The sequence below is a fragment of the Lepeophtheirus salmonis genome, chromosome 3 (assembly GCF_016086655.4).
Source record: "Lepeophtheirus salmonis chromosome 3, UVic_Lsal_1.4, whole genome shotgun sequence".
NCBI classification, from domain to species: domain Eukaryota; kingdom Metazoa; phylum Arthropoda; class Copepoda; order Siphonostomatoida; family Caligidae; genus Lepeophtheirus; species Lepeophtheirus salmonis.
This window is the reverse complement of record NC_052133.2, coordinates 11,476,361-11,499,782: the sequence shown is the minus strand read 5'-3', so window position 1 is coordinate 11,499,782 and position 23,422 is coordinate 11,476,361. Positions and strand designations below refer to the sequence as shown.

The following is a 23,422-nucleotide window of genomic DNA, read 5'->3' as shown; positions in this document are numbered from 1 at the left end:
TTATATGGGAGATGGTCATTCCCAAAATTATTGTATAATTTAATTCCATAGTTGGGAATAATACAAATGATTTTGGGCTTTTCTTTATTTTTTTTAAAAGGAAAGGTTGCAAGAAATAACAAAGATGGCGACATGTTATTAGGGTATGAGTAAACTAAACAAATATATTACATCCAAAATAGTTTGACAGTCTGTAGCTTGTTGTTTAAATTAGTCGTTTTAAAAAAAAAAAGAAGGCACATGCTGAGTAGAATTATCACAGCGTACTCTATGTGAGTAACAAACATATATATATATATTATCATTGAGGGAGTTGTATTATTTTGCCGCAAGGCGTCATAACCTTCTGTCGTTCTGTTTATAAACTATAATAATTAAACAACGCTCATCCCCCTATTATTTCTAATTTTTCACCATTTAGTATATTAAACCAATGAGGTCTTATACTATTTGTAGGATCACAAGCTTCAATCACGTAACCTGTTATGGTGATAAACATCAATTTTTATGACAAATTTCTGCTGTTAAATTCATGGTTAATAAAAATACAAGGTTCATGGAATTGGGCTTGCTAGGTTTTTCAATATGATGTATTGTACCGGCTGCTGGGTAAGACAGGCAGATTTTGACAAAACACGCAACCCCTTATAGTATATGACGTCATTATTGCTAGAATTTTTATTTTAATATTTCATACCGACTGCTGGACCAGAAAAACTGATTCTGACAAAACACACAACCACTCATTTACTATGACGTCAATATTAAAAGCGCGGTGGAAGTCAAACATAAGTCGTACACGCGTTATATTATACTTTAACCCGTGTACGACTTATGTTTGACTTCCACATCTTATTTCTATTAATCTTGGGTAAACTCATATAATAAAAGAGTAATAGCTTGTTGTTGTTGTAGTTTTTAACAACATCACGTAGTGTTTTATTTAACTCTTCCATTTTGGGTTAGCATTTTAAATCCCCAAAAATTGTTTTTGAGGCGAAAATGATGGACTCACATCACGTTCACAGCTCAGAATCAAAGTAGATATTTTTTAAAAGATTTTTTAAAGTAAATTGTGAAAATATAATTGAACTAATCATTTAAACGGATAAATTTGCCCTTCAAAAATAAAGTATCAATTTCAGTTCGTGTTTGTACAAGGTTATGTAGTATCAGTTTCATTCAAATGATATTTTATTTAACTAATAGATATCAATCTTGTAATAATAAAATCATTCATTCATTATGGTAAACACGTGTGTTGATTATATGTGTAATTGATCTCTTTCGACGTCAAAATGCAATCCGATAAACGCAAACAAAACAATATATACTTTTTTTCGATATGGTACATAATTTTAAAAATTGTGTGTAAATACTCTACTCACTCAAAGGTAACTTCCCAAGCTGGGTTATTCCTTCAGTAGAATTATATTATACATTATTTAAAATTATTTTATTTTATCAATTTAAAGATTTGGCCAATCACTTAACCTCATGTAGGGGGATTTGTATTTTTGTTATACTTAAAAATCAAATGGCAAAACCTAATTGACTTTGTACAATATTACTCCATTTTTATTTCAACAGCATCAGAAAAACTATGTGAAGTCATGTGGTACAAATAATATTTCTTCATTAGACAACAGTTTTGAACTGAAATAAAAATGTTTTTGATTACAAAAATTGCGTAGAGTAAATGTTTCAATCTCGGAGTGGTACATATACTACATTTAACATTTTCCAACAAGTCAATTACAAAAAAAATAAAAAAAATATCAAGAGTAAAAGTTTAGATCGAACATTTTATCCATTAAAGTCATTTTCATTTTTCACTGAATATTATTAATTAAATTTGCCTTATAGCATATTTACTATGTGCTTTTGAAGGGCTGATTCGAAGATATTTTTGAATATTTTATTTTAAAATATGAAATGTATACATCACAGTATTTTGTATATTTTTTGAATATATGATAAACCAAAAATACATTTAAAAAACTAAATAATAACACTGCAATTATTTATTGTAAATATATGGCAGAAAAATTTTATGATTTTTTATAGGTGCAACTCCATTTTGCCTATGCTTTTAAACATGAAACTATTTTATTAATTATTATTACGCAAACTACCATTTTAAAAGATTTTATTAAGTGTTTCAAAAATAGCAATAGCAATTCAATTACTGCTTAACAAAATGATAAGGTACATCTTCTAACGAAAATACTTTCAAGGATTTACTTCTTCAAATTTAATTTTCTATTCAATATTTCAATGATTGTTACATAAAAAATTTCTAAGTGTATTAGAAGAAAATAGCAAAATAATAATGCAAGAACCAAGGTTAATAATTTCTATTAACTTCAGCAAGATAAGCAAATGCGAGACCATTAAACTAGCTATATCTCAGTGTGAATGTGAAGAGTTAATCATAAATTAACTCTTCACATTTATCACAAATAGAATGTAATTTTACAACTATACTACTAATTATGCTATTATTATATAAAGAAAAATTAATAATAATTTTCAGTGATGAAATGAAAACAGCACGGACAAAATACTATCAAATATAATATTAATATTATTAATCATCATTCAACCTTATGATCTTCTCTCTTTTTCTTAATTCTCTATTAAGATTTACTTTACATCAATGATATCTAAGCAAGATTAGTAAATATATTCCAGGCTGAAATATATACTCTACTCAAGTTTTTTTAATCAAAAACATTTTTATTTCAGTTCAAAAATATTGTCTTAGTGGAAGAAATATTCATTGTAGATTCACATAGATTTTTTTATGCTAATGAAATAAAAATGGATTAATATTGTACAAATTCAATTAGTTTTTGCCATTTAATTTTTTAGCATAAAAAAATACAAATCCTACATGAGGTTAAGTGATTACCCTTGGTTCACTCCAGATATTAGTAGAACTCATTGTTTATACTTTAATTTTGAAGGGCAAATTTGTCTGCTTAAATGATTAGTTCAATTATTTTTTGACGATTGACTTTAGAAAACCTTTTAAAAAATATCTACTTTGATTTTGAGCTTTGAACGTGAAGTGAGTCCATCATTTTCGCACCAAAAACAGTTTTTGGGGATTTAAAATGCTAACCCAAAATGGAAGAGTTAAATAAAAGACCACGTGAAGTTGTTAAAAGACTACAACAACAAACTATTACTCTTTTTATGATTTGAAAAATAATATATGAGTTCACCCATGATACTTACAGACTGCTGATGATCATGACGATCAAAGTATCTTGAGTTCACCAACAGGAATTTGTCAAATTTGGAATTTGTGGTTTATCACCACAACAGGCTGCGTGATTGGAGTTTGTGCTCCTCAAGATAGTTTAAGAACTATTTGATTAAATATTTAAATGAATAAAGGTTTTCTTCATGAAAAAAAGACACACATAAAATACCAGGGAGTTGTTAATGTCTTTGAGATACGTGATTTCACACAACCTTTCCTACTAAAAGAAGGAGAAGCCCAAAAACCAGTTGGTAAAAGTTAGTGAATTCTTGCCAACTATGGAAGTATTATTCAATTAGAAATTGTTGTGAATTGTTCACAGCTTAACAAAAGCTAATTTGAATTCACCCAATCAACGTTGAGGACAATGACAACAGGGGAAAAGAAGTAGAAAAATAGACGGATGACATTCAAATACACAGTAATTTCTTATGTTAGTTTATGTTCAATATCTATAATAAAAAGGTAAATAGCAATTTACTTTGGATCTGTCAACTTTTCTTTAAAAATATATAGACAGTCCATATATTACGTGATAAGATGCTAATTCTTAGCAAAAATTTCAAACATATTTATTTAAGCCTCTGGTTCTTCGCTAAGAATATTTATCCACTCAAGAAACTGAAAAATCCTTGTGTTATCTAGTACGGCGCTACCTCGCTAAACATATAAATACTTATTTATTTTTATTTTAGATGTCAACTCCTTCCTCTGACTTCCTCATGCTTATTTCATATTTTATTCTTTTTAATAAATAAATGGAGTAAAGGTGGGTTCACTGAAGTGCTTACATGCTCATTAAGCACGTATAATTTCTCCATTTTTTGACTGCTTAATAAATTAATGTTCATATCACTAACAAGGCTCGTGCTTTAATTTGATTAGGAGTTACTGTTATTTGTATTACGATACTAACAATTTTATCATTTAGGTATTTCCTGAGTTGATTGAAGTATATAATTCGATATTTGCGTGATTCTGCTTTTTTTAATATCGAATAAGATAAAGCATTTGCCTTGTAATCCTAGTAATATATTTTTACAATATTATTAATAATAAATGAATTTATCTTAAATCATGATCAATTACTTTAAAGTATAAAAGAAGGCATCTAAAATCATAATAATAAAAAGGATCCCTGCTGTAATCAATGAAGGAGAAAACAATAAATAAATATGGATAAAAGCATTTCGGAGGATCTTGATATTCTCTTTTTTTCAAAAGATGATCATGGCTCAAATCAATTAATATCGTTTTTCTTATAAATTATAGATTTTCTTATATACTAGTCATCGATACATCAAAAATATCACTTCATAGCTACCCTAATTATCTTATTTTCCTTGACACATCCCCCCAAAATCAATTTATATACCTACCTATATTAAATATATTCAGATGAAATTGATAAAAGTCGCGGAACAATTTGTTCAACACAACCTCGTTTCTCAATGTCTATTTCTCGTTAATTTCAAGATACATTGTGCTTTATTTTATTTAAATTGTGTAAATTTACTTCAATATTGTAATGTGACGTCAGCATTGGTGATGTCAACCATATTGGGGGCCTCAACATCCAAGTTGTATAGGAATAAAACCTTTTTTCTATTAATATTAAGGAAGAAGGTCAACTAATTATTGCCGTCTATGTCAAAATGGAACTAACAAATATAAAAATTTAAATCTTATTATCTATCAAAAATCTATCTCTACAAACGGCGTTACCTTTATTGTATCACCAAAAATGTGAAAATCAGTAGATAGATAGCCAATTCTTTGCAGCCATAGAATTATTATTCAATAATTATTACAGATTTATCAATTTATTAATACCTAATTCTAATTCAACCAATCTACGTTCAGAAAACTCCAATTATATTAAAAACAAAATTAATTATAAAAATCTAGTCATTTGTAGGGCTTTTCAGTACATATTAATTAGATTTAATTCGAATATCACTGTCATCAAGTAGTATTAACTACTACTTATAATTTATTTTTAAGCCATTTGACAGTGTTTTATCAAGATCGATTTGAAATCTGTTCATTTTATGTTGTAAAAATATAAACTTTGACTCCTCAAGAAGAAGTTTTCTTCAATTATGATGCAACTTATGACATAATTGACAACCCTCTATTCATTAATAATTCATACAACATTGTGTTGTTATATTATATAAACTAATACATTATACCGTAGAAGCTAGGAACAAGACGCTAATTTGCTCCTGGCCCGAACGTTGAGATGTGTTGTTTTTTAATTCTGTATGTATTTTCCCTATAAAAAATAACTGAAAAGGGATTCAATCTTTCTAAACCATCAAGTTTTTAATCTAATGTTTCCGTTTTATACAAAATTTCTAGAGAAATATATGTACACAGAGTTAAATACTATAATTTTGTATAAGAAACCTATAATTGAAAACTCACTAACCAATAGCATCAAATTAGCCACATTTGAGTAAAACACGAAATGCAAGGTATTATTATCAGGTATGCTCTTCTGAACTTTTCAAGCATGCCCACCAGACATAGGGCCCGGCACAGATTGTGTCGCCATTGGATTTAAAATATCAGTTATAACTTATAGTTAAGGGTGATAATTTTGGTAAGAATAGAAAAGCGTGCGAGGAGAAAAGAAGAATTACTTATGGCATCATTGATTAAATAATATACATCTTCTTCTATCAATCATGAACGTTATCATTCCCGCCTTTATTATTCAATATTAATATAATATGAGATGGTGATAGTCGATAGAGAACTGAATAAAATCCCCAAAATGACGTCGCCTTCTGTCTGGATTTATGAAAATGGAGGGCCAGGAATTTGGAAAATACTTACCGGATGAGAAACAGATGGTTTGTCGGATTTGTCGATATAAATGTGCCTTTAGTCCCCTGTCTAGAATTACACGCCACTCATTATCCTCATCTCATAACAAGAGTATGGATATTCATCTATAAAATCAATTTGACGATGAATACATCAAGTCAGACTTTAACTTTGATCTCACAACGATGCTTATTGCATGTAATATAACCTTATCCATTGCTAATCATCTACGTTCAAAAATTTATGGAGAAATACAAGGGTAAACATATTGGTTCCTGAGGAACCATCATTAAATTAATGGAGGATGTTGGTACTGATGTCATATATAGAAATACATATAAAATGTTTTGAGTCATCCACACCAAATGATGATCAAGTTATCAGTAAAAAGTATTTACGAATATCGACATGGAACTCTGAATTTTGTACTATCTCACACTAAGTATTCAATTTTTTTTTAAATCTAACCATAAAATATGATTCTATTTTAGCTAAACATATCAAGAATTATGGTACACAACTCAGTAAAGGGCAAAAACAACTGCTTAAATGGTCACAACAACGGGAGTAGTAGCTTTGGATGGTTTGCAACTAGTTTGTCTGAGACTACTTACTTCGCTTTAAGACTTGGGTATGATAATTAGGTTTTCCAATATTACATAGTCAATAAATATTACTTTTTTATCACTAAAGGCTTAGCTATGGTTGATGGGCTCCAAGAAATGGTGTTCAGAAAACTCATAAAAGGCAAAAACAACTGTTTAAATGGTCACAACAACGAGGGTAGTTACATTGGGTGTTGCATTATAATTAACAATTGTGTATATCCATCATGATAATAGTATGTTGTTATATAAGCATACCTAAATAACGGGGAAAAATCTTTTTGATGCTCTTAATAGGAGAAATATCGCCGGACATTACTACATAATTAGCATTTGCTCTAAATCTTTACGATGAATTTATTTATAAAATTTTTTTATTAGTATATTTATTGTCTAATTTTATGATTTTGACATTTACTTTATTATTAATAATTAGTTAGATCTCATCGGTAGAGATATATCTATCCTGTGCACAATTGTATATAGCAACTTCCACATGAAGAAGAGGGGTGATTATCTTTTGATTAAACTCCACGTCTCGCTTGTGTATTGCAACCTAAAGTTATGACATATTTAACTGAATTCCGATGTCAGAACAAGAAAATATTATTTGGATCAATCTATTATTTCAATATTCTGTATTTATAATTTATTATTATTAATAGTTATATGATTTTAATTGTTTAATTTTGTATATTTAACTTAAATGTTTAATGGTTTATTTTTTAGTATGTAGATTATATTTAATTAAAGCCTTCTTTTTTAAACTTTGAGCTTCAAATATATTTCAAATACTCTACTTTGTCGTTTCATTAGCTATTATTCTGAGAATAAGGTTCATAATGAATTACAATTTCATGGAGTGTGACGTTTTCAAATCTACTGTAACGGATAAAAAACGTCGAAGTCAATTATACGTAGTATATCTTCATTAAACATTTTGCTAATAAATACATTAGTTATACCCTCAAAAATCATAATAAAGCAGGCAGATGATAATAACATCAGTATTTTAAACAATGATACCATATGTCTTTTTTCCCCCTCCTCCTCGCACGCGTTTTTCTCTACAATATTATCAACTATACTTATAGTATACTACTAGTAGGTTGGCGTTTTGCAAGAATTATGGGATGTTACGGTTTATATATCCATCTGTAGATGTAATAATTATCATAATTTACGATAGTGACGACAAGGGTTTATATACTTTTAACGAGTCAGACCGTTGCTTAGCAGAGGGAGTAATTTTTTCCTCGGAAGATAATTGAGAGTTCTGAGGAACTCCAAGCCTAGATTGAAGGGAAATAATTTTTATTTTCAAGTCTATTTATTTTCATGAGAAGTATTTTCTTTTCCTTCCCCAATGAAGAAGCTGTTCATTATATATGTATGTCTGTACTGACACATTTAGGTTTTGTTGTGGTACTACATGCTCTTCAATAGTCTCCAAGGGGACATCCAAAGAAGGCTTTAAATATTCGAATGATACTTCGGTAGCATCAGAGCATTCTTCAGGTGGCTTATCAACTTTCAAACTTCCTTGTTTGGGAGTAGTGAGAAGTTAATTGACAATTTTTTTTGTGTTCCTGGAGGACAGCCTAGGATAAATGTAAGGATGGGCATGAATATGTATAAAATAGATCTGCTAATTTCTTATGCATATAGTTATTTATTCTCTCAATTACTTTTTTGTCCTTTTAATATTTTATTTCTCAGTCTCCGCAGCTCGAATAGAGCTTCCAGGAACCAAATGTAAAGTAGGAAAAAACATTTGATGTCAAAGTTTTCCGGACCTTGCTACTAAAAGTCCTTTCCGTAGATACATGAGTTTGGCATCTCGATTTCTCTGAAAGCAGTCTTGCTCAAAATGTCTAGAACAAACTCTGGCAGTTGCGGTGTTGAATGGGTCTTGTCTATGACAAGCTTGGATCCATTTTGCAAGAATGTCCTTGGCTTTGGTAAATCTATCGTAAGAATAACCTTCACTGAAGTTCACATGAGGGGAGTAGCAGATTGACTCAGCACAAGGTAAAATATTTCTCTTCTGAGTGTTCATTTTGAAATTATTAGGAAAATCGTAGAGGCTAGACTTTTAGAGTAAATGATGATAATATAAATATTAATTATATTTTGAAATTGTTCATCTGTTATCAATTATTTTAAATCCAATGACGTCAGATGTCACGTGCTCTTTTCAATAAAAAATCAAAAACATTTCAGAAGAACATACCGGATTATATAGATATATGTACCTTGACGAGATGTATTTTTTTTTATAAAATTAACGTGAATCGGTCGTGTTTTGTTCAAACTTAGAGGCAAAGTTTTCTTGCAATTTTACGTCGAGTACTGAAGCATTCGAGTAACGGGGCTCTGCTGTACTCTTGATCAAAAATATTTACTTGGACAATCTATCATAACTTTAACTTCTTTATATACCGGCTTCCGTTGGGGGATGAACCCTCCTTTCCTCTCAGAAGTGATCTTCTTAGTTATACTACATATTACTATAAGTAATTTTAATTGTTCTTTAAATTAAAATGGGGTTAAAAAAGAAAAGAAATGATGAATTAACTCTTTACATGAAATGCGTCTACAGGTAGCACCATAAGAAACATTAATAATAATCCTTCCTCTAACTTCTTCCCCTAAAAACCCTCATAAAAAACCAATATATACTTACTTACCTATATTATGATTCAAATTTAATGTGATGTAGGCATGCATCTCGGAAAGAAGAAACCCTTTGAAAAAAATGTATGAATGTAATGAAAAATAAAAATATTTTAATATTTAACTTTCTTGTACGAACACAATAGATGTATTTTTTCATTCATATAATAACCTCTTTACCCACTTTTAGACTGAATGGTAACACCGGGGCTGTATTTATCTAATTTCCGTTGCTGAAAATGTCCTGACACAACTATAGCCTTTAGCACTGACCCAAATAAAATCCGATATCAGGATGAAATGGTTTTATTCGATTTTTTGTAGTGTAGAGAGTTAGAAAACTCCTACAATCAATTAACACTAATCATCTATTTACTCATGATTGTAAATATATAGGACACTAGGTGAGAGGGGGATGTCTCCAAAAGATACTTTTCAAAACGTGCCCATCCCTAAATGAATAATAGGGCATGAAGAAACTATAAAAATATATTATCCCCTAGGTAGTGTGACAGTCTGTTGCTTGTTATTTAAGAGAGTTGTTAAAAAAATGGTGCATGCGGAGATTTGTTTTCGCAGCGCCCTCTATAGGAGTAATTTACATCTATAATTTTTATTAAATAATATTATCATTAAGAGAGTTGCAATATTTTGCCGCAAAACGACGCCACTCAAAGACGCTTTGTTTGCAAACTATTTTAATTAAAGAACGCTCATGTGCAATTTTTTATTTATTCCACTGTTATTGCAGAAACTAAATTATTGGGTTGAAAGTTTATGCCCATGGAACTACTAAGGGCTGTAATAATAACATATATCTTAAAAAATTGCTTTTTTATAAAAACAAAATAATTTAAAATTCAGGTCACGGCCTTTTTCCCACCTTGGATATAGGTCTGATAATGAGACTGTATCGATTAAATAAACAAAAAAAAAAACCCAGTAATGTAGATTGACCAATCGTCCTGATTAACTCTTCTTTTTACATCTTGTTACAAGGATCTGTTGACATTTTAATGAATTCAAGAAATGCCTAATTTTATTATTTATATAATATCTATAGGTAAAGCTTGTAATTTGTTCCAGGAGGGCCAAATTCTATATATATATATTAAGTAAATAAACTTTAAAAGTTCAAATAATGAATCTTGAGATTCAGTGGTTATAAATCTGGGCTCCAACCCCTCCTGCAAGCTCCATCTATGTCAAGATCATAAATATTTTTTATTAATATCTTCTCTATAACATTGTCTACGGAGAAATAATCATACTTTCACTACCTTGCTACTGTTGAGAGGCATCTGATCCTATATGATAATCCACGCAAATGTTCACCGGAACATTAATCCACTCAAGAAATCCTGAACGTACTCTCGCTCACTTTTTAAAGCTCGTATAATGGTATTTGAATATGACAAATATTTATGATTACAATTAAATTCAATATATTGCAAGTTTTAGAATGTCATTCGATTTGTGACTTCCGTACATTACTTGCAATAGCTGCTTATCCAAATGATTGGTATAATTAAAATAAGTGGATCAAGAAATTTTTATTTGTCTTTTGCTGTGCCTTGGGGACAAAATTTTTGTGAACAACTGTCATAGGAGACATGTAATTACGAGGTTTCATGCACTATCATACAGTTAAGCCTCATAATTAGTTTGAGCTTGAACAAAGGTTTCTCAAGTTTTCAAACTTATACTTGTGTGAGATTTTGAGATCCTATGTCAATTTACTAAATAAAAATAGAATAAATTTGTATTTGGGTTGGGAAAATTCGCTTACAAAAAATAAAGATTCATCTTCCAACGGTATCTCCGTATAGGAAGGAGCTGTTGGTGTCTCTGGGGAACCGATATCTGAGTATTATTCAAGTGGTCATCTACATCATGAGAGGCAAACTTGTTAGGCAAAAACAGCAGATTACCATAAATACAGCATAGAAAAATAGATTCTTTATCTTTCAATTTTTTTGATGTTATCTCATAGGAGGTAGAAATAGAAAAAGTTATACCTAATTATAAAAATGAGCCAAAATTTGAGAGATTATCATTAAATAATGAGCAACCTTCTGCACTCACTAGTTATTTAAAACAATGAGCGCGGTCCTGCTCAAGAACTTTGTTTGATGGAAAGCAAGCTACAAGAAATCAAATTCCAAAAGAGAATGTTTTACTCCACTTAGCATGAACAATCGTATTGTCACGTTTCAAATTATCTTTTTTTTGACAGTACTATATTCTTATTGTATGTATATCACACAAACATAATTCTTTTTCTTCTTCTATGAGAGAAAAAAACTCTAATTTCCATTCGTCCTTAAACTGTCGACTTTTGGCATCTACTTTCTATTGCTTTGGTCTTGTGGCCTTAATGCTTTTTCCCCCCCAAGAACAGGGTATTTATTTCGGCTATTAAAAAGTATCAAAATTAATTAAAAGCCAGTTATTGATAGTTTTCTTTTAAATTAAGTACTGACTTCACAATGAATCCATCCTTCCATGAGATTGTAAGGTAGTGCATGCCAGTCTTGCTATAATAACACAAATGCATAACTTCAATCTTAGAATGCATGTTTTAGTCTTTTTTTAAAAACTTTTATGTTTTAGTTTCGTTATTGTTACTAATTTTTTTTTTTTTCAGAACGTATGAAATGCACTTGCAGAGTGGACGCGGGGGGCCGGGGGCTAGAAAAGGAAATAAACAAGGACATAAGCAGGAATTACTCTGATATCAATCCTTAATTCCATATTCTGAGCCCAACAAGGACATACAATTATAACTTTGCAACAAATCCTCAGGATTACTTTTTCTTCTTAAACGAGCACACACTAAGTTCAATATGGTTTTGTTTAAATGATATATTGTATTTAGTAGAAAAGAAGGTTCATTGCTCAATAATTAAATAATAATGATAGCAGCTGAGGAAAAGAGAATTCACTCTTTAGGTTGCCAACTCAAGACAAAAATGAATTAGGTAACAAATACAACCAACCAGCATCACTGCTTACGTAGCTCACTTCCATGATTAGGAAATACTGAAGAAGACTAATTCTTTAGATGTCCACTGATCCACTTGAATTGGAGACACGTTGATTTTCTCTTCTATTTAATTGTTCAAAATAAGTACGAGTACAATAAGTACCCACATTTCATGTGGTACATTAAAATTCATTTATTTTGAAACACATTTAAAGTTTATAGGATGAAATAAAAGATCTCATTTGAGGAGATGAGTTATGATTTTTATGACGGCTATGTTCAATTAACTGATAGAAATGCTGAAAAGACTTCTAATATGTCAAGATAAAAATACTTACTGTATGTATGTAGGTATGTAATCAAATTTAAATTTATTTAAAACATTTTTACGAGAGTCTTTCATGAAAATTGCAAGGAGCTAATTATAATCAAGTTACACCTCAAGTATTTTTATAGTACTCTAACTATGCGCAAGAAAGAGGGCTCATTTATATTGTGCTCTAGTTTTTACAGGGTTGAGTTTCGTCTAATATTGCATGAGTAAACTAACAAAACCTTAATAGTTGCAATAGGGCGCAAATAATAAATATGGGGTGTATAATATCCCAGTTTGATAACGGAAGGTTAATGAAACATTGGGTCGTTTATATTGTTAAAGTAAATAATAAATTTGTAATGGCTTATTTTCATGACTTTTATACTTGATTGCTTTTGAGTTAACAAACTAAAAATGTACATGTATCATTGGGTCAAAAAATGTTAAAGACCCAATATAGTCAATGATGCCTTTTGACTAGTTCTCCCTCAGTGGTTCAGCAAGGTAATTTTTTTATATTATGTATTGTATGGCATACTGATAATATTCATTGCATCGCTCAATCTTTTTTTCTGGCTTTGAGTTCAACTATATAAGACTCAGAACACACAAAAGGTACAAGAGTTGTAGAAAAGTCAAAAGGGAATAAACGAATACCGTGTCAATTTTTATTTAAGCTCGATAACGCTAGGGATTTTCTGGTCCTTACCTACGACTGTAAACTGCAGTCCCGTCCAGTTCAGTCCTTTATGGTGTCACTCAGCTTTAATTATTTTTTAAAATCAGTTCTAGAACAAAGGACACACCGTAGGACTGAGAGGGGTTTGGACAGGTCCTAAGACTGAGCTGGACTGGGCAGAATAAATAAGTACTGACACTACACTAAATAATTTTTGACAAAAACACATGTTAAATGTTCGTGAAATGACGTTGCTAATATAATTGAAATGCAGAATAATCTTTGCAATTGTATAAAAAGTAATCATCAACAGTTGAAAAATAAATAAAATAAAATAGATTGACAATGATTGAACTAAAAAATATAAATATCTGAAGGATGGTGTGAAAGTACTAATCAATATGAATGCACCAACAACCCAAATGCTTATATGCAAACTACTACCAAGCTATAATAAATGAAAGACAGCGTCACTATCTGTAGCTATGTAAATAAAATTCAAAGATATAATTATAACTTTGAATGGGACTTGAGTTTATATAAACCAAGTGATAAAACGAAGACCACGTTTGTAGAAAGTGTTGGTCTACACCATGATACTTAGGCATAAGGATTATCAGTTATCTTTTTATCCATCCCACCACTCAAAATTGACGTTAAAAAAAGGTAAATTTAATTTATCTTCAGAGGTTAAAAACATATATGAAATTTGAAGATCGCACTCTTTCTGTAATTGCTTCCTGAATATAACATTTTACTTAACAAAGTTATTATCATTTTTCTTTGATTCTTGAAGAGATAACAATAATAATAATCTAATCATGTAAGTTCATGAAAGACTAAGTGTAACTCTCAGGATTTGTTGTGGAGTTATATGTATAAGTCATTCTTGGACTCGGAGTAGAATTGAGGATTTACATTGTGGTAATTCCTATATTTGTGTTTTTTTCTTTCATTTTTTATTGTTGCTCGTACCTAATTTAATAATAATACATCATGACAGCTAACCTGCTATCCTCTCAAATATTCTTCAAACTGTCGTCATGACCATGTTTATTCTCGGTTTCTTTTTTTCAACATACTGACGTTTCAAATTAATTGAATCTCTGTTTATCTTCATCCCTTCACTGAGTGTATTTCTTCTCTTATATTTATTTGTAAGATTTAGACTTATTACGTCACAAAATTAGGACCGCTTTTCAATCTTTTTTCTGCATGAAAACAGTATCTGAATACTTGGTATTTTGGTCTACACAACATTTGTCCGCTTGGGGTGTTGTAGTGCCATTAATATAGCTATATTTCTAACTATGCAACTTCCATTAATTCACAATTTTTATTGAGTTAGCATGGGGAATTCTGGAAAGGGAAGAAAAAGCTGCATACGTCATGAATGAAAGGATCAAGTAGCATAATAAAAAGTGGGCTCTTTTTCCGACTTGTATTCTTTCTCCTTTTGACACATAAAAACCTTTTTAATATTTTGTCCAATTATTTATGCACATTTAATTGTTTTTTACATGATATTAAAATTGTTTATTTGTGTTGAAAATTATAAATAATAAAAAGAAAAGACTATAAGTTTCGTGAATTACACTTTAACAGCTCTGTATGCGATTTATTTGTATTCCTTTAAAATCATATTTATAAAAGGCCTATAGTCTAAGATTTGTACACTACTAACAGGGTGAATTTAAAACAGCATGTAAAAAAAATAGGGAATCAAATTATACTTCATGATATACAGCGGGAAGACTAAAAAAATTTTAAAAGCCGTTTTCACTTCTACATGTTTTTATTTTAAGGCATTTTTAAAGTGAATTTTTAAAAAAAAGTTTGTAATTCAAAAAAATTTTAAACTTTTTATTTAATATGTCCCCCTCCATTCTGAATGATGGCTTTAATACGGAGACGAACAGAAGCACAGCTGGCATCTTCTTAATGAAGAAGAAGGGAAGCATCTTGGTGCCATTGGACACCACGACACCGAGGACCCTGACCTGAGCTGGATGTTTGCTCCTGAAGGTTCTCACGACCTGAGCTTTTTATTCAGCCAAGAAGCGATAATTTCTCCTGTTCATAACAATGTCCACCGTGAAGATCTTCTTGTCGGAAATTGACTTGTGCGCAGAGGAGATCCAACAGCCTCTGCGTTTTTTGTTGCTAGGATATTTTTGATCGCACAAAAACAAAACAACAACATCAAATTGTAGCTTTTTGTTAGTTCTTTCGAATGGCGCCAAGTATAACAATGTCAGAATTTTAGAACTGAAGCTAGACATCCTTGAAGAAGATTCTAATTTATGTGTCCTCAAACTGTATATTGATCCAAAATTATAATTATTAACGATTTGGATTCCCAAGGGCATCAAGATTAGCACGGACGTGTACTTAAAGGTCATTGAGACAGTGATCTTTCCTGGTTGAAGGTAAACTATCCCAATAACAAATATGTTTCAAGGAGAAACTCAGCTCTGTCACAATGCCAAAAAAACAAAAACAAAAACTCAAAAGTGCTGAGCAGACAACTTGGCAAATCTCTGACCTTGTTCAATGATTCTTCCGTCCTCGCCAGACGGTAACCCTCTTGACTATGAGATCTGGGGTACCATTGAGAGAAAGGAATGTGTTACATCCCATGTGATTGTAGATGTCCTAAAGGCTTTCTTGGAGATAGAGTGTGCTAATATGTCGGAGGAATACCTTAAGAAGACCTCAAGGCCTAGGATTAAGGCCAAGGGTGTTCACTATTAGATTATGTTGTTTATATAAAATGTCATTGTCCAACTTATTGTATTTTTTGATAATCTTGATAAAGTGTAGATTGGGAAAATCTGTTCACAATTCGCAGGAACACACTGGTTTTTCAAGTTAGCTAGATATCGCAGCCCATGCGTTGAATATATCTGGGATAGTTAGTATTGACAACATGGAAAAACAATTTTGTTGGAATTGGGTGGGACCCCTTCCTATTCCCAATAAAGAAATAGACAGGAATAATGTGTGGACTCCGTTTATAAATACAACTACATATGTAAAACCATATTATTTACAAACTTCTCACTACCAATATGGTCTTGATATTTTATTATTATTATTTTATATTCCTGCACCAAGTCACGAATTTTCTAAAATGATAATAATTCGAGTGTAAATAATATTATGTATATATTTATGGCAATTTAAATGGGAAAGATGTCAAACAAAACGAAAATTATTATAAAAATATGCAAGCTATTTTCTTTCTTTCTGAAACACACGATGCACGCCTCCTTCAATACCTAGATATGATATAATATAATATATGGATTAGGTTGTCCCGTTTTTATGCAAATACTATATTTCCTCTGTGCATGTACCTTTTCTGATTGGGGACAATCAGAAAACTTACTTTAAGTCTGTGGCGTTGCAAGCCTCCCAAAAGTTACTGAAGCCCTCTTATCATATATATGTATGTTGTAGAAGCTGCGATTTTGTACAAGTTGCAAACAAAATATGATATGAATAATTTTAAATGAAAAATTTACAATACTTTGGATGAGGATAATGCAATTATTGAAAAGTCCATGGATGATAGATATATTAATAGTATAATTTTTTTACTATTTCAATAAAAATCACTGAAATATAAGTATTTAGTGGCACATTATAAAGTTCAATTTCCCACAGTTAAATGACTTAAAATTACATAAAGACTATGGTATTTTTATAAATCAAAATTCAAAATTAGAACAAGCAATATCCTAATTAAATAATGCATTTTTAAGACAAAATAATTACAACTAGTATATTTTGCTTATACAAGTTTCAACTTGTACATGTATCGTAACTTGTACACAACATATATATAAAATAAACATATTTATATAACGCTGTTGACAACTTTTGGGACTCCCCAAAAAAAAAAAGAACAAGATGAAAGCTAACCATGGCTCTACTTTTAGCAAAAATGGAGACATTTGAATCCATTTTTGGTGTGGTACTGGGTATTTATTTAACGGTTTTTTTAGTCGAAAATAGGGCTTTTGTACCTTTCTAAATACGAGTTATTTGGTCTTGACGAACATGTAAATTTTGCGTTAATATTACATTAAAATGATTGAATCGCGTGTTTCATCATAATGGACATTTTCCACGGCGTAACACAAAAATACCCTATATTTTTGTGGCCGGCTGTCGATTGCCTACTCTCGCTCTATACGTCATGGCTATTTCATAATGTATTCTTTTTGATGAATAAACTATAAAGTTATTCTATACTTATGTTCCGTTTCTAAAAGAACAGGAATATAATTTCTTGTTGATCCCTTGTCGTTTATATAATATATATATTGACCATCTTATTTACTATTTATATGAATAAATTTTGACTATCATATAGTAGTACAAATTAATAGCTACGCTTTTAATAAGATATTATTATACAATACTATAGTAATCTAACGAATAAAATATAATGTAGATTTAAATATTACATTCATTATGTTCAAGCTTAATATAAAGTTCTTCCTTCTTTTCTATTTTTACATTAGTTGAACTAAACGCCTGCAATGTTTAATTCATTTTAAATGTACTTCCGTATATTTTACTCCCTTTTAAAAGTACTGTATAGGTATATGATATACAAAGGAGAGCAGTATATACAGTACACCATCAAATTTTTTTATACATGTAGACATACATACCGATAAAATTTGCTTTCTTAATTAGACGAAAATGTACTGAAAAAAGTTTTTATCATTTGGTTATCAGTGAAAAATATTTATTAACCATAAAATAGCAAAATTTAACCCTAATTGAAGTGATAGATGTTGAAATATAAATTTAGTAATTTTAGTCCTTGTAAAAACAGAGAAACTGCAAATTCATTAAGCACATCATATACCTCATATATTATTAAAAAGAGGGTATATATATAGTATTTATTAATGATTACTACTGAATTCAGTCAATATATAAAGATCAACTTTTGACTCATAGCATCATAGTTTGGAAGGAAAAAGAAGTCTAAAAAGTACATTAAGCCTTCCGGTAGGAACAATTTTTTTATAACACGGTTAGTGAACTGGGTAAAAAATATACACTGCAATAAAATGTACTTATTTACATGATCAACAGTTGCTAAATTATGAAATTTACGTTATTTAAATTTCGTATCATTTTTTTAAATATTCCACTCATTTTGTACTCGATAACTTCAATTAAATGGCTAAAAATCCCTTTATGTATATAATGCATCGATAAAAAAAATTCAAATCCTTAAGTTAAAATAATCTTAATAACATGAGTTTCGGCTCTCAACAAATATAATTTGTTATTCCCATAGATTAAACATTAAATTTTTAATTTTGGTAGTCGTTTTTTTTACAAAATAATAATCGCTTTATGCAAATTTTGAAAATCAAATTAGTATCTATCAGTTTTTGACGATGTTGCATGTATTACATAAAAAAACGGCTACAGTAATATAATTATCTAACAATCCTTCTACGCTTCATTCCTCACATTAAAAAGAGGAGACTGGAAGAAATCTAGAGAAAAACCATAGGAACGACTTTTTAACAATGATATATAACCGAGTTCAATGTTTCAGGGGCATACTCAAAAGTTTTGTGTATAAATGGTGGTTTTAAAGGAATGATTATTATTTTTATAAATCCCAGTTCACTAACTCAATGGTTGTCAAGTGGTGGTCACAGAGCACAACAGAAGGGTCGTGAGATTATCTCCAAAAAAGAAGAGTGACATCAAGACATAAAAACTTATTAAAATGATCTTGAAAAAACTAATAAAAAATATGTAATTTCATAAAGTATTTCCCAAAAGATAGTAATGAACAAAAACATAACCAAAAAAACAACATTAAAAACAGATTTAGATTCTTAAAAAAATGACAAATTCTAGAATTGGTTGATGAATGAGTATCCACTGCTGACTAAATCAGCTTTAGGTTCGTGCATCAATAACCTGTGATGTTATTTGTTTGTGAGTCACAATTTTGACTTTATTAACCACAAAAAAGAGAATTGATACTATAGAATTGATTCCAGAAGTACATAGGTATACGTGATTATATATGTACAATATATTATATCATTTCTTAAGATAAAATATTTTGCTCTAGGTTGAACTTGATATGGTTGATATATGTATGACCTTTAAGTCATCTATTTGTATAAAATGCACTCAAAATTTTATATTCATCACTCAATGAGAGGTTTAATGGTCGCCCATTTTCTAGCCACATATTATAAGGGTCGAATACAAAAAAGTTTGGGCACCACTACTCTAACAGAGGTTAAAAAACTTAAAAAGAGCCTGAGAGTTATAAAATTTGCCAATGTCATTTTTTGATTGTTCCTCGCAGAAAATATCTTTACACAGAGAGAAAAAAAAAGTAAGTAACCGAAAACAAGGCAACCTAATACCTATATATGCATAAATGAACGTATAATAATGAACTTTCCTTAATGGAAAGAGTGAGAAAGTGTTTTTTATTTGAATTAATTGATTTGATGATAACGAGGTTTTTTTTTTATCATAAACTTCATCTTCGAATTATAAAAGTATATAAAACCAAATCAATGTCTATTGATGATATCTTATATAGTTTTGGGTTGAGATATCTTTTTATGTACGGTGGTATTTATATTATTATTTTTTAGGTAAGTTTTAGGTGTGTGGTCTCTTGAATTTGAATATATCTACATAGTGTGTGGAATTTATATTCATAGGAATGCTCAAACACGCGTTTGCACCACATAATTTTTTTTTTGTTCTAGTAGTTTCACCCTATTTTTCTCTTATTTTTATTTAATGTTGGTATACTTTCATAATACATACATATATTATGTATGGAGTGTTTTTATGTGGCGTCAGCAATGAGTAATAAGGATCATTTTAAATAAACAGCAAATATTTGTTTAGGCACCATTCAAATCTTTATTTCTGTACGTTTTCTTCCTTGATAAAATAGATTTATGGAATAAATACTGAGATATCCTTGTAATATCATGTTTGTATCATACTTTGTTCTACTTTCTTTGTAAATAACTAATTTATCATATAGTTAATATATCCAACTTTTTGGGATAGTAATTTATTAGCAAGATTTTGTAATTAGTAATTACCGAAGTTTTCATTCTTTTTTACATTCTAATTATTTATGGATTACAATGATGATATGAAAAAGGGAAATCGTGTAATTTATATTTTATTTTGTATAAATGATATTTTGCTTCTTGATAAACTATTAATTTAAAATAATCTATCATCTATTGTATAAAAAGTTTAGAATTACTTTTTCTATCTACTATTCTACTAAAAAAAGTCTTTTAAGCATATTCTTTAGCACTTTTTATGATAGTAATTAATAAATTATACTTTCCTTAAAGGTTCTATAATATTAGGTTAATTTCAAAGTTCTGAGCATTTTTTTGCTAGATGTATGTAGTGATCTACCTTCTCTATTACTTCGCCTCATCCTAGATATGTTGAAAGATGCATTTTATGAGGAAATAGTTAGGAAATGTCTCAGACTGAGTATTAGAGGTTATAAGTGTTTAAGAGAAGTAGAAGGGATCGAAGATATTATAGTAAGGAGTTCATGGATGCATTTTCCGAAAGACGACAGTAAGCCATGAGGAAAGCAGAGGCTGCAATACGACTTGAATCTAGGGACGTAAATGCATAGTCATTGGGAACGAGAACAAGGATGGTTTTGTACAGATTTGTGAAATTATTTCAAATTCAGGGATAAAGGAAAGGAAAACAATAAAGTAAATTATCCAAATAGTCAAATGGAGTGATACCATTGATTTACAACACTAAATTTTGTAGGAGAAGCCATTAACAGTCTTTAGTTTCTTTAGATGCAATGCAGTGATCTGTATGGATAATAAGAAGGTATCCTGGAATGTTTTCTAAGTCTCTCAACTTGGAGACTACTAACAGAGTGATGGTGCCAAGTAATTGAAACTGAAAATAGGATCCAAGAGGTATAAGGAAGATAAATCGATCAAAAGATTCATAGCCAGATAATAATAAGTATCTGGTCTAGAGCCCACTTCATGGACGATATCTCGGATCAATTCACCCAAAACTCGTCGATGTTGATCAGTGAGACTGCCCCTTTGTACCTCTTTTCAAAGTTTTGTGAACTGGTAAAAAGTCCTTTTTGTTCGAGAGAAAATTGCGGAGGATTCGATTTTGAGAAAAGGTATGGTGGTAGGATCCGGCTCTTCTCTCAAAGTCAGTTGCACATCAAATGATGAAGGAAATGTGTCACTTTTCAAGGGAATACCCAATTTAATATTGGAATGTCTAAAAACCCGGATACTTATAGAGATGTACTAAAATCAATTTAATATTGGAATGCTAAAAACCAGAGATGTTTAGAATTTGAAGAGAAGTAACGGAGAGTTAACTGATGCAACATAGTTATGGACAAAATAATTGAATTTAATATTCAACTCAGAGTTTGACTTGTTTTTAATGAGATGTAATTGTTCAACTCACATTTCGACACATTGTAGTCATTAATCCTTGTTATTTTTGATTGATGACAGGGACTGTCAATGCATCGACCACTAATAAGAACATGATTCACTTGTACATGTGTACACTTCTAAATGCAGTAGTCAGTGCAAAAAAAAAAAATGAAACAAATTGATTTTGCACAAATAATGGGCGTAGTAAATTTGTTTATTAGTGCATTCATATGTCCACACGTATTAGGGAGATATTAGGTATGAGTTATGAGTTTTCAGTCCTCTTCTTTATTCACTTAAACTTTTTAGTTCCAGAATAAAGTTTTACGCTTTGTCATATCCAACGAGGTTGTCTGTTTATCCCAGAGACACAAATATCCCTGTGTTCTATAACATATTTATGCTCTACCGTTAATGTAAAACCCCAATTTATCATATACTTTCGGTATCCAGTTTGTTTGGTGTGATACTTCATCTAAAATAATATTTTATGGTTTCTTATAAAAATAGGTTTGGAAAAAAGTAATTTCGTATTTTGAGTTTTATTTCAATGCTTTATAAGAAGTGTTACAATCATACAATTTATTCTAAATATGCCTCGTTCTGTTTAATAACATGTTACCAACAAGAATCTAACTTCATAATGCCCTTCTCGTAGAAACCTTGGTCCCTATTGGCAAAAAACTGGGACAACGAATTTTTACAGGCCTCTATGGAGACCAAATTTGTACCCCTAAGCGCGTTGGACATAGATAGGAAAAGTTTGTAGTTATTTGGTGACAGGTCTGGATGGAAGACTGGATGTATAAGAACTTCCTGTTCGAGCTCTTGGAGCTTCTGGGGCGTCATCAAAAATGTGTGCAGCCTTGCATTGCCTTGATGATGTCTTTTTGTCTCATATTCACCAATGCTGGCGGCTTCTGCTCGATTACCAGCTTTAAACTGTCCAGTTGTTCAAAGTGGAGGGCAGAATTGAACGATTTTTTTTAGCTCGAACCGCTTCTGTACAATACAAACCGAAATAGTATCGGGCCCCTATACATTGCAAATTTTCTTGGTTACTTTCGACGCGATTTTCCCTTTCATAGTTAGTAAAAATGTAAAATATGGCAAATTTATTCCTTTGAGGCCTTCATACTCGACGCACGATAATTCACGATTTAGCCGACTAAACGTAATACTGTTATATAAAGTTTTTAATATAAACTCACACCTTTATAACACCTTATCGTATGATTCCATGTCCTCAATAATGATGTAACCGGTTATCATATGAAATGTATTATCATAAAATAAAATTTAGATTATAAATTTGGGTTAAAATAATATACCAACTTATATTCTTTAAAAAATTTGCCTAGATGAGAAGATCATATTTTATTTTCCTTCAAAAAATAGCAAAAAAAAAAAAATTGCCTAAAAAATTGCTAAAAAATGTTTTGGACTAATTTTATAAATGCAACTGTTAATAGCGTTTATATCCATTGTAAAGAGAAACACAAACCTACCAGGATTGTTTTCTTAATTGCAAAAATAAAAACTGTATATAGATGATGTTGTCGAAA

At 30.2% G+C, this 23,422-nt stretch overlaps 1 pseudogene; it reads right to left on the bottom strand.

Moving 5' to 3' along the window:
- Positions 1 to 20,852: 20,852 nt before the first annotated feature.
- LOC121114147 (G1/S-specific cyclin-D2-like) overlaps positions 20,853 to 23,422 on the bottom strand; it is a 62,704-nt pseudogene continuing 60,134 nt past the window's right edge.